This window comes from Cucurbita moschata, unplaced genomic scaffold, assembly GCF_002738365.1.
Source record: "Cucurbita moschata cultivar Rifu unplaced genomic scaffold, Cmos_1.0 Cmo_Scf00052, whole genome shotgun sequence".
NCBI classification, from domain to species: Eukaryota; Viridiplantae; Streptophyta; class Magnoliopsida; order Cucurbitales; family Cucurbitaceae; genus Cucurbita; species Cucurbita moschata.
This window is the reverse complement of record NW_019268568.1, coordinates 355,158-361,746: the sequence shown is the minus strand read 5'-3', so window position 1 is coordinate 361,746 and position 6,589 is coordinate 355,158. Positions and strand designations below refer to the sequence as shown.

At 48.5% G+C, this 6,589-nt stretch overlaps 1 long non-coding RNA gene and 8 other non-coding genes across 9 annotated transcripts; all 9 read left to right on the top strand.

Annotated features, from left to right (window-relative positions):
- The first annotated feature begins 73 nt into the window (after positions 1-73).
- On the top strand, positions 74-156 carry TRNAS-GCU. The gene has a single exon. It is a non-coding gene; the product is annotated as a tRNA-Ser (tRNA).
- Positions 157-244: 88 nt separating this feature from the next.
- TRNAS-GCU lies at positions 245-324 on the top strand. The gene has a single exon. It is a non-coding gene; the product is annotated as a tRNA-Ser (tRNA).
- An 86-nt stretch (positions 325-410) lies between these two features.
- Positions 411-492, top strand: TRNAS-GCU. Its single transcript has one exon. It is a non-coding gene; the product is annotated as a tRNA-Ser (tRNA).
- Positions 493-577: 85 nt separating this feature from the next.
- On the top strand, positions 578-659 carry TRNAS-GCU. The gene has a single exon. It is a non-coding gene; the product is annotated as a tRNA-Ser (tRNA).
- A 100-nt stretch (positions 660-759) lies between these two features.
- Positions 760-838, top strand: TRNAS-GCU. Its single transcript has one exon. It is a non-coding gene; the product is annotated as a tRNA-Ser (tRNA).
- A 229-nt stretch (positions 839-1,067) lies between these two features.
- TRNAS-GCU lies at positions 1,068-1,149 on the top strand. Its single transcript has one exon. It is a non-coding gene; the product is annotated as a tRNA-Ser (tRNA).
- Positions 1,150-1,235: 86 nt separating this feature from the next.
- Positions 1,236-1,317, top strand: TRNAS-GCU. Its single transcript has one exon. It is a non-coding gene; the product is annotated as a tRNA-Ser (tRNA).
- Positions 1,318-1,623: 306 nt separating this feature from the next.
- On the top strand, positions 1,624-1,909 carry LOC111436221. Its single transcript, XR_002709200.1, has 3 exons — positions 1,624-1,696; positions 1,795-1,801; positions 1,883-1,909. It is a non-coding gene; the product is annotated as an uncharacterized LOC111436221 (long non-coding RNA).
- Positions 1,910-6,429: 4,520 nt separating this feature from the next.
- Positions 6,430-6,511, top strand: TRNAS-GCU. The gene has a single exon. It is a non-coding gene; the product is annotated as a tRNA-Ser (tRNA).
- Positions 6,512-6,589: the final 78 nt, after the last annotated feature.

Here is a 6,589-nt window from a genome sequence, read left to right as displayed (position 1 = left end):
TTTTTTTTTTCTGTTGAGAACGTTTGACTTTGAAATTTTTGTATAGCTTAGACCTCTATTGCCAAAAACATGTGTCGCTTTGGCCGAGTGGTTAAGGCGTGTGCCTGCTAAGTACATGGGGTTTCCCCGCTGAGAGTTCGAATCTCTCAGGCGACGATTTCTATAATTGTTTTTTTTTTTTCTGTTGAGAACGTTTGACCTTGAAATTTTTGTATAGCTTAGACCTCTATTGCCAAAAACATGTGTTGCTTTGGCCGAGTGGTTAAGGCGTGTGCCTGCTAAGTACATGGGGTTTCCCCGAGAGTTTGAATCTCTCAGGCGACGATTTCTATAATTGTTTTTTTTTTCTGTTGAGAACGTTTGACTTTGAAATTTTTGTATAGCTTAGACCTCTATTGCCAAAAACATGTGTCGCTTTGGCCGAGTGGTTAAGGCGTGTGCCTGCTAAGTACATGGGGTTACCCCGCGAGAGTTCGAATCTCTCAGGCGACGATTTCTATAATTGTTTTTTTTTTTCTTGAGAACGTTTGACTTTGAAATTTTTGTATAGCTTAGACCTCTATTGCCAAAAACATGTGTTGCTTTGGCCGAGTGGTTAAGGCGTGTGCCTGCTAAGTACATGGGGTTTCCCCGCGAGAGTTCGAATCTCTCAAGCGACGATTTATAATTGTTCTTTCTTTATTTCTCATTTCTATGTTAATGAGAACGTTTGACTTTGAAATTTTTGTATAGCTTAGACCTCTATTGCCAAAAACATGTGTCGCTTTGGCCGAGTGGTTAAGGCGTGTGCCTGCTAAGTACATGGGGTTCCGCGAGAGTTCGAATCTCTCAGGCGACGATTTATAATTGTTCTTTCTTTTATTTCTCACATAATGAGAACGTTTGACTTTAAAATTTTTGTATAGCTTAGACCTCTATTGCCAAAAACATGTGTCGCTTTGGCCGAGTGGTTAAGGCGTGTGCCTGCTAAGTACATGGTTCTTTCTTTATTTCTCATTTCTATGTTAATGAGAACGTTTGACTTTGAAATTTTTGTATAGCTTAGACCTCTATTGCAAAAAACATGTGTCGCTTTGGCCGAGTGGTTAAGGTGTGTGCCTGCTAAGTACATGGGGTTTCCCCGCGAGAGTTCGAATCTCTCAGGCGACGATTTCTATAGTTGTTTTTTTTTTCTGTTGAGAACGTTTGACTTTGAAATTTTTGTATAGCTTAGACCTCTATTGCAAAAATCATGTGTCGCTTTGGCCGAGTGGTTAAGGCGTGTGCCTGCTAAGTACATGGGGTTTCCCTGCGAGAGTTCGAATCTCTCAGGCGACGATTTATAGTTGTTCTTTCTTTATTTCTCATTTCTATGTTAATGAGAACGTTTGACTTTGAAATTTTGTATAGCTTAGACCTCTATTGCCAAAAACATGTGTCGCCGAGTGGTTAAGGCGTGTGCCTGCTACCCTCATGCCATGACAAGCAAAGGGGCGTCTTCTTTATTTCTCATTTCTATGTTAATGAGAACGTTTGACTTTGAAATTTTGTATAGCTTAGACCTCTATTGCCAAAAACATGTGTCGCCGAGTGGTTAAGGCGTGTGCCTGCTAAGTGTCACAACCTTACTATGAAGAGAGTAGGTTGTGACCCTCATGCCATGACAAGCAAAGGGGCGTCCCTCAAGAGACGCCCATCCGGCCATATGCGGGCCAACGTAGAAGAATGCTATAGCTTAGACCTCTATTGCCAAAAACATGTGTCGCCGAGTGGTTAAGGCGTGTGCCTGCTAAGTGTCACAACCTTACTATGAAGAGAGTAGGTTGTGACCATCATGCCATGACAAGCAAAGGGGCGTCCCTCAAGAGACGCCCATCCGGCCATATGCGGGCCAACGTAGAAGAATGCCATGATGCGATCGAGGAGGACGATGCATCATCCAACACACCACCACCACGCAAAGTGGGCATTGAAGACATGTTGAGACACAACCATGATGCGATCGAGGAGGACGATGCATCATCCAACACACCACCACCACGCAAAGTGGGCATTGAAGACATGTTGAGACACAACCATGATGCGATCGAGGAGGACGATGCATCATCCAACACACCACCACCACGCAAAGTGGGCATTGAAGACATGTTGAGACACAACCATGATGCGATCGAGGAGGACGATGCATCATCCAACACACCACCACCACGCAAAGTGGGCATTGAAGACATGTTGAGACACAACCATGATGCGATCGAGGAGGACGATGCATCATCCAACACACCACCACGCAAAGTGGGCATTGAAGACATGTTGAGACACAACCATGACAGAGACATCAGCATAGACTTGAAGGACAAGATAGGCTTGTTGAAGGGCCGGGTAGGGCCCCGGGCCTTAACGTTAAAAGTCAAGGTTTCGGAAGGAATTTGGTCATGCGGTTCGGGAGTTAAGTCCGTCCATATGAAATATGAATGTTCGCCAAGTTTGGTGTCAATCGGACATTGGACGGACAATGCACGACACCGTATGACACCTCACGAAAATCATGTCTACTCCTGTGGTAGAATGAAAATGGCTCAAAATGTACTATACGGGGTACCATGGTGTTAGCTCTCCACCACCCCTGGGCCCTGTGGCCTAAGTGAGCTTGGCTCAAAATGTACTATACGGGGTACCATGGTGTTAGCTCTCCACCACCCCTGGGCCCTGTGGCCTAAGTGAGCTACCCTGTGACACATACGTGTGTCACAGTGTGGGCGAGCGTGCCGAGACGAGTGTCTCGGGGCGACTTCCTTTGAAATGGGTTTTTGAAGGACAGTACCGGACGGCACGGGTGTGCCGGTATTGCGCCCTAGCCCGCGTGTCGGAGGTTGCTACATACACCCGCTATCCGGTACGGTATCCGCAAATGACTCGGCATGGGCACGGGAGGACCTATGCCTTGATAGAACCCGGATGGATGGATGTTCGGGAAGTCCCGATGAGATGAACGACACGTGGGCCCATTCTCGATGGCATGACCGAACGAGTTATGATGAGCGACGACATCCCGAGACTCGGGATGGCGTCAAGACATATGGACCCTGTCGATGGGGATCGAGGTGGCAAGATGAGATGCGACGTTGTATTGAGAGACCTTGGCCCGAGCAGAGGCAAGGTCGAGCCGAATGGGTTGGCCTAGCGTAGAGGCAAGTCGGATGTGTCGCAGATGATTGAACATACACGCACAGGCGGCGTGTGTGGTTGAACAAGCTTGGATTCCGCACAAGGGATGTTCGATTAGCGAAGGCAAACCTCGCCTAATGTCCGACGAAGCCACAAAGCCGGGGCGAAAAATATAATGGGGCTTAATTCCCCTTAAGGCTGGTCGTGAGCGTGTATTGATCACGACGCCGCACGGTCAAGAATGTAGGACCGTGACAGTTGGTATCAGAGCCACACTTTGTGTGTCTAGTCGGGCAAGACAGTCAAGAGAAACAAACCCAAGAGTTGATCGAAGACCTTGCAAGTGTGTCAAGAGTGCCGTAGTGGGCAGGGCAGTTGCCGGTCAGAATTATAATCAGTTGGGGGTTGAAGCCAAGACTACCCGAAATTCATTAGTGTCGTGTGTCGACACCTCAATATGGGAAGATCTACTCGTCAAGCAAAAAAAAACCAAGCTCACCTGAGAAGAGTTTGCAGTTTCGAAGTAGACAAGATAGATGAAACAGAAAGCACCATGACGGTGCCTTCCAAAGAACCATTCACATTGGGGGAATAGTGTTAGTGGTTGCAAGCAGAGAAGCCGAGAGCCAAGAACAGACAAACGTCGGCCGAGTGCAAGAGCCGTATACAATGTAAGTCCTTATGGGGGGACGACCTTGCTGCAAAGAGGCAGCTGAGTTCGAGCGGGGGAGAGCAACATCAATAAGTCTCTCACCCCGTAAAGGTGCTCGGACATACGAGCACACGTGTATTCCTTGAGTCACCACCTTGTGCCTAGGGTGGATGACTCCACCAACAGATGTCAAGACTAGTATCCGCTCGAGAAGTGAGCAACAAGCTGGAAGTTCAAGCACAACAATAGTCACACGATGTGACAAAATACAAAGAGTTGGCCGAAAGTTAACGCCAACAACTGAAGAGACTGTCAAAGAGTTGACTTTGCTCAATAGGAGGAGTGGTCGCAACCAAAGAGTGTTGCGGCCGGGCTTTCGAGCCCCACCCCAAGGGGTGAATTAATTCATAGGAGAAGTGGTCGCAACCAAAGAGTGTCGCGGCTGGGCTTGCGAGCCCCACCCCGAGGGGTGCACTAGTTTATGTGATCCAAAGAGGATGCACACACTGGGGCCAAGTTGGCCAAAATAGGGCAAAAAGTGCCCTCTGAAGTCCATACTTGTCTGGTGAGTGTCTGCAAAGAGAGTCAGCCTCACCCACAACTATGGCAAACGCTGAAGAGTCACGTCTACGTTGCGAGTCTCGGTGGCCGAGTCCAAGATGGGCGAACAACAGAAATAGGTCCGAATGGGGATAGCCATAGATAAAGGAACAAGCCTAAGTGAGGACAAGTTCACCCAACAACTGACCAAGTCAAGAGTCAGAACGTGGTGCCACCTGACAAAAGAGAAGTCAGAAGCATCCACTCGAACTTGTCCCAAGTTGGCATAAGACGTCAGCAGGGAGAGCATTATGACAAAAGATCGTCAGGTGCTCAACAATAGAAGATTTTTCTGAAGCACAACCAAATCCAGCGAGTCAAGTCGCCAACAGACAAAGAGTCGGATCGTCATCGGGACGATGCCGAGATTGAGTAGGGGAGAACTTCACAATAGGTGGGGCGAACGCGCCCGAGAAAGTCATCGAGGACGATGACTAAATCAAGTAGGGGAGAATGTCACAATCCGCAATATGATTGTGACCCGAGTAAGTCATCGAGGACGATGACTAAGTTAAGTGGGGGAGGATGTCACAACCTTACTATGAAGAGAGTAGGTTGTGACCCTCATGCCATGACAAGCAAAGGGGCGTCCCTCAAGAGACGCCCATCCGGCCATATGCGGGCCAACGTAGAAGAATGCCATGATGCGATCGAGGAGGACGATGCATCATCCAACACACCACCACGCAAAGTGGGCATTGAAGACATGTTGAGACACAAGCATAACAGAGACATCAGCATAGACATGAAGGACAAGATAGGCTTGTTGAAGGACCGGGTAGGGCCCCGGGCCTTAACCTCAAAAGTCGAGGTTCCGGAAGGAATTTGGTCATGCGGTTCGNAGACATGTTGAGACACAAGCATAACAGAGACATCAGCATAGACATGAAGGACAAGATAGGCTTGTTGAAGGGCCGGGTAGGGCCCCGGGCCTTAACCTCAAAAGTCGAGGTTTCGGAAGGAATTTGGTTATGCGGTTCGGGAGTTAAGTCCGTCCATATGAAATATGAATGCTCGCCAAGTTTGGTGTCAATCGGACATTGGACGGACAATGCACGACACCGTATGACACCTCACGAAAATCATGTCTACTCCTAGTAGAATGAAAATGGCTCAAAATGTACTATAGGGGTACCATGGTGTTAGCTCTCCGCCACCCCTGGGCCCTGTGGCCTAAGTGAGCTACCCTGTGGCACATACGTGTGTCACATTGTGGGCGAGCGTGCCGAGACGAGTGTCTCGGGGCGACTTCCTTTGAAATGGGTTTTTGAAGGACAGTACCAGACGGCACAGGTGTGCCGGTATTGCACCCTAGCTCGCGTGTCGGAGGTTGCTACATACACCCGCTATCCGGTACGGTATCCGCAAATGACTCGGCATGGGCACGGGAGGACCTATGCCTTGATAGAACCTGGATGGATGGATGTTCGGGAAGTCCCGATGAGATGAACGACACGTGGGCCCATTCTCGATGGCATGACCGAACGAGTTATGATGAGCGACGACATCCCGAGACTCGGGATGGCGTCAAGACATATGGACCCTGTCGATGGGGATCGAGGTGGCAAGATGAGATGCGACGTTGTATTGAGAGACCTTGGCCCGAGCAGAGGCAAGGTCGAGCCGAATGGGTTGGCCTAGCGTAGAGGCAAGTCGGATGTGTCGCAGATGATTGAACATACACGCACAGGCAGCGTGTGTGGTTGAACAAGCTTGGATTCCGCACAAGCGATGTTCGATTGGCGAAGGCAAACCTCGCCTAAGGTCCGACAAAGCCACAAAGTCGGGGCGAAAAATATAATGGGGCTTAATTCCCCTTAAGGCTGGTCGTGAGCGTGTATTGATCACGACGCCGCACGGTCAAGAATGTAGGACCGTGACACTAAGTACATGGGGTTTCCCCGCGAGAGTTCGAATCTCTCTGGCGACGATTTATAATTGTTCTTTCTTGATTTCTCATTTTTATGTTAATGAGAACGTTTGACTTTGAAATTTTTGTATAGCTTAGACCTCTATTGCCTAAAACATGTGTCGCTTTGGCCAAGTGGTTAAGGCGTGTGCCTGCTAAGTACATGGGGTTTCCCCGCGAGAGTTCGAATCTCTCAGGCGACGATTTCTATAATTGTTTTTTTTTTTTTCTGTTGAGAACGTTTGACTTTGAAATTTTTGTATAGCTTAGACCTCTATTGC